The sequence below is a fragment of the Lactuca virosa genome, chromosome 7 (genome assembly GCF_052849685.1).
Source record: "Lactuca virosa cultivar CGN04683 chromosome 7, Lactuca_virosa_CGN04683_v6, whole genome shotgun sequence".
Classification (NCBI taxonomy): Eukaryota; Viridiplantae; Streptophyta; class Magnoliopsida; order Asterales; family Asteraceae; genus Lactuca; species Lactuca virosa.
Window position 1 is genome coordinate 212,878,488 of NC_136432.1, and position 6,000 is coordinate 212,884,487.

Below are 6,000 nucleotides of genomic sequence, written 5' to 3' on the forward strand. Positions count from 1 at the left end.
TTATAATGGGAAACGCGAGTGATCAGAAGTTAAGTAGTCAGTTGTGGGATAAACGGGCTGGATCCAACGATAATGATTCAGTATGAGTGGTCTGCCAGGAATCCAGACAATCTCAAGACAGCAGATTCAGACGGAGTAGATGTGATCATGTTGCGAGGAATTCGTTCATCTGCGGATGTTAGGGCTTTGCAAAGATGGGTCACATCTACCCTGGGAAGACTAGGGTGTGCCCAGGGTGGTGACCATGCTACCTGAGTGGTTTGGCGCATAAGTAATGGTAAGGAATGATTTCGAGGACGAAATCTAATTTAAGTGGGGGAGAGTTGTAACACCCGGTTTATTTATTAAATAAATAAACAAAATAATGAATGAATGGTAGCCCTAAAATAAATAATTATATATGCAGGGTGTTGGCTTCGAGGAGTTAATTGGCACAATTCAGAAGTTGGGGGTTAAAAATGTAAGTTCCGGATTGGTTTTGTAATAATTATAAAGGTAGGGACTACTTGGTGAATTATTGGGACTTAACTTGAAAGGATTTTGAAGACTAAGGGCTATTTAAGTAATTTTGGAGTTAATTTGAAATGAAAAGAGGTGGAAGGGCTGAATATGTCATAATTGAGATATTGGGGGTTTAAAGGGTAACTTCTGGACCGACTTTGCAAAGAAATTCAAGAACGGAGGGCTGTTTGGTGAGTATTGTACTTGACTTGTAATGAATTTTAATGATGAGGGTTTAAACGGTAAGTTATGGATTCGTTTTGAAAGAAAAGGTGGAAGGAGGGGCTAATTCGGTCATTATGGAAATAATGCTTATGGGGCTCGGGAGTATATAACCGTTGCCTAACCCTAACCCTAGAGAACTATGACAGCCGCCAACTTCACCCCTTACATCCTCTCCACCGATGCCACCCTTATGACTCCCTCCGGCGCCACCATCTTTCCTCCGCCATCGCCGACGATGACGCCACCTTATACCTCCTAGCCGCCGGCCGCTATCACCACTCATCTAACTCATGTTTCCGATCGAGCAAGACAGCCAGACGCCGTTGTTCTAGGTCGATGCCTTGCCGCCTCGCTGCTGCCGCTGCGGTAACTTCCGACGAGAAGATGAAGCCACCGTTTTCCGACGTCTACCTGCCACCGTTGGGGCTCCGGCTGCGTGTGGCAGCCATAGTTTGGTTGTGGGTCTCGCACCACCTTCTCTTTTCTCCTTTTCTTTCCGGTGGTTACATCACTGCTGTCTCCTTCATGAGTTGCTGCTGCCATTGCCGCCCTCCACAGGTGGGTGTTGGGTTCGTTTTTCGAGCAAGGGATGCCGGTGTCGTCGCTGCTGCCGCTAGAGTGCCGCCTACCGTCGCTGCCTTACCCGTCACCACCAACCACCATAGGTGGTGGCTGTGAGTTGTATGGGCGTGTGTTTTGCTTCAAATCCGTGTAGTGTGTGGGTGTTATTTCATGTTGGTGGTGTTGGTTTGGCCAGAATCCACGAGAACAGCCACCACCACCACCGTGAGGTGGTGGCTGCCGCCATGCGCCACCGCCGACCACCATTAGGTAGTTGTGTGTGTGTGTGTGTTTAATTAGATTAGTATGCCTGCGTGTGGTAATCGGATTGACATTGTAAATTGTAACAAAAATGGAATAATAGAAATTTCAAACCACCACCGTAGGGTGGTGGCTGCCGCCTCCCGCCGCCATCGGCCGACGTGTCGGGTGGCCGTGTGCTTGTCTTGTGAGTTTGATTAGTTTTGGAGGTGCTTGAAACCCTAATGGGCCTCGTAAGCCCTAACGGGCCCAATGAAGCTTAATGGGCCTAAGGAAAACCCTAATGGACTTAATGATATTCCAGTGGGCCTAATAGGCCCAATAAAGCCCTAATTGACATAAAAGGCCAACAAATTGATAAATGGGCTAATATTTGGATTGGAAAACCCTAATGCCAATAAAACCCTAATTTGGGGATTTAACCGGGATACGCGGGAATTATTTAATAACTTGAGATATTAAATAATAATCATTGGCAAAAATTAATCTAAACAATATTGAACTTAATGGATTAAGTTCTTAATGGGTTAAGTAGGAAACTTAACCCTAATCATCATTTTATGTGAAACCCTAATTTCACTTGGGTTTCTTGTTGGGCCTTGATGATTGGGTTATTAAATGGGCAATCCAAGATTAAGCAAATGGGCTGGAATAAATTAATGGGCCTAGGGTAAGGCCCATGTAAGGGGTTTGGGCCCAATTTGGAAAATTAGGCCATAGATGGGCCATAGTTTGGGCCTTAATGATTATATGATGTTGAGCCTTAGAATGAGACCATGTATAGGCCTAGGCCCAATTTGGAAAATTGGGCTATGTGTTGGGCTTTGATTCCTAATTGACTTTGGGCCTATGGATTGGGCCTTGGGCTTGAATAAGCCAAGTTTGGGGTAATGTAGTAATTACCCAAGGAATGTACTTATGGTTATGTAGTGGGACCCAATTATTAATTGGGTGATGTTTGTTATTGACAGTTCGAGAATCTGTCATCCAGCAGCTGGGGTTGAGTCTGCGGGACTTCAGCAGTGTGGGATTGTGTCTACGGGACTTCAGCAGTGTGAGGTGAGTTACCTTCCAGTAGGGGTGGGTCTAAGGCCATAATGCCGGCCCACCAACAGGGGTAGTTGGTAGATAATTGTCTTTGTGATAATTATCTTGGTATGCTTATGTGATATGCTTATGAGATATGCTTATGAGATATGCTTATGAGATATGTTTATGTGATATGCTATGTGTGTCAGTGGGAGTAGCAAGGAATAGTTCTTCCCTGACTCAGTCGTTAGGATCGAAGGGTAGGTCGGTACCCCAGATATACCGGACTGTATGATTATATCCTGTTATTATATGATAGTGGTAGGGGTGAAATAGTCCCCGGTTACCGGTTGAAAGATACCGATGGCGGATACCGGTTGAAAGATACCGATGACAGTTACCGGTTGAAAGATACCGATGGTATTATGTGGTATGTGGTATGATGGGGGAACTCACTATGCTTCGTGCTTACGGTTTACAGTTTTGGTTTCAGGTACTCGTTTTCAAAGGAAATGAGTCGGCTTGATCGCAGCGCATCACCCTATGTTTTCCGCACATGAGATCTTTGGGATTACACTCTGATATTATTTTATGCTAAAATGTTTTGGTTACTGACACTTTGATTTGACACGAAATATTATTATGAATGTTTTTATACTGATGGTTTATGTAATAACTTATTTAAAAATGAAATTTTTGGCCTTGAATTTTGGGATGTTACATAAACACCAACTGAATCTTGATTTTGACTGAGATTTACAATTTCTCTCCGGATCTGAAAAATTCGAGGTCCATTGCTTTGCTGATAGTGATCTTGAAGGTCTTGCCAAATTTCCTTCGCTGAATTTGTAAACATGATACTAGTTGAAATTTCCTTTGATACAGAATTCAAGATCCAGGTAATTACTATTTTATTGTTACGCATCCATGCATTGTGATTAACAATTTCATTTGGAGAAGGCTCAGGAATAGTTCCATCTACAAATCCAGCTTTATTCTTTACTGAAAGTGCAATTAACATCGATCTACTCCATGAAGGATAATTTTCACCAATCAATGGCTGGGAAACCAGAATGAATCCAGGATTATCTGAATGATGAATGTAATATGGTGACATTCGATCATCAATTGGAGAAATGTTTACAGATGACGAATTAGTCGTCATGATGAAGATTACGTAGAAATTTACAAGAACAATTTGTAAATCTCAAAGAATTAAAGAAAAATTGATCTCACAAGAACAATTTGTGGAATCAAATAAAAAACGCATAAATCTACAAGAACAATTTGTAGATTTGAAAACAATAGAGAAAATCGATTTCACAAGAACAATTTGCAAAATCAAATTGAATGAAAGTTGATTCGAAAACGAAGAACAGAATTAAAATGATTCTTTTGAATCATAGAAGCGGAATTTTTCAGCTCTGATACCATAATACGAAATGAAACTTGATAATCTTTCATTGATCTTGAATGAAAATGATACAAGAACTTATATCAGCTCAAAATGAGCATCTAACAGAATAACTGAAATAACAGCTAACTATATATTTACATATCAACCCTCTTATTATGCTTATTTACAATTATAACCTCTAATACTTATAAATAATGTAAACTTAACATTTTTTTACGTATGAAACGTCGATTTATGCCTATATAGGGCGTGTCCGGCAAAACTAGCGGGTAGCGTTTGATTTTGAAGCGTTTTGTTGAAAGCTACTCCATGTAGCTTTTGATTTTGGAGCGTTTTGTTTATGTTAAAAGTTAAACGCTTCTGTCGTTGAACGAAACTTTTTTCTTTTTTACTAGCGTTTTCTTAAAAGCTAGAAGCCAGAAGCTCCCAAACGCTGCGTGCCAAACACGCCCATAATGAAACATTACACATGTGGATTATCGTTTTACGTATTTAAAGTAGTGTCTTACGTCTTTATACATTCTCATACATTTTAACAAACATCTTAATTAATGTGTAAATGCAGATGCTCCTATTTCTCACACAAACTATCTCAAAGTGCAACCTCATACATCTTTGAAATGAGAATCAATCGAAGTAATATTTATCAATCAAGAATATCATTTTCCGCTTTTTTCACATTTCTACTTTTCGGTCGCGCCCTTACCCATTACATTACTGGAACTATTTTGCGGATCAATTTCTTGGTCTAACTAAGAGACTGTTTGATAATTGCAGACCAAATCAGTCAGTTTCGAGCTTTAGCAAATGGGCTGACCGAACCCAGTTAGCTTACTATCAAACGGAGCCTAAGATATGTCCATAAGATTAAATTAAGATCTAAAGCCCTATAAAGTGTTATTTGATTATCTTAAAAAAAAGGTCATATAAACAAACTACAATGAACAATATCAATTACTTCAAACACATCTTTTTAGATGAAGTTTGTAACTCTTAGTTTGTATGAATGAGCTTTTTCAACACATCTATTTAGATGAAGTTTGTAACTCTTAGTTTGTATGAATGAGTTTTTTTTTTAGTAAAAAGGTTTTGTAACATTGTTGATTATTAAAAAAATTTACTCAAATCAACCACCCACACTCGGATCTTCCAAAATCTTTACAATAAAAGAAACGTTTTTTCTGATATCATGCATTTTATTTTATATTATATATATATATATATATATATATATATATATATATATATTAAAGCTAAGGGAGCTTAGGAACAGTAAAGTTCCAGCTCTTCACACTATTGCCACAAAATTTTCTTCATTTTTCAACTATTGCCACAAAATTTTCTTTTTTTGTCCCATCCTAAGCAAAGTTCCAGCTCTTCACACTATTGCCACATAATTTTCTTCATTTGTCAACTATTGCCACAAAATTTTCTTTTTTTGTCCCAAATGTTTAGTGAATTTGACATTTTTGGTCTCTAAAATCAAAACTTTTACATTTTTACGTTTTTATTAAGTTTTCGTGCCTTTAGAATTTTGACATAAATCTTTAGTGTCTTTGACACTTTTAGTCCTTACAGTCAAAACTTTTATATTTTGGTATTTTTGCCACAAATCTTTAATGAGTTTGACACTTTTCGTCCTTAAAGTCAAAACTTTTACAGTTTCACATAAAAAACACAAAAAATATTCTTTAAAATTTTCCCACCATATTTTCCAAAACTTTGGCAACTTTTATACTATAGCCACAACATTTTTGGGTTTTCTCCATCAGTGTTCTTTTTTTTTTACACTTTCGACATTTAATTTTAGGGATTGTCGGCTTTCTCCCCTATTTGTGGCGATTTACACTTTCAACACATCTTTTAAAGTTTGCCGATTTTTAACTTCTATGACATAATCCAAAGGCGGCGAACTTCTATGACATAATCCAAAGGCGGCGGAGCCGCGTGCCCTTTTCTAGTTTTTATTATATTAGATGATGTTATTATATATACTACATATTTTA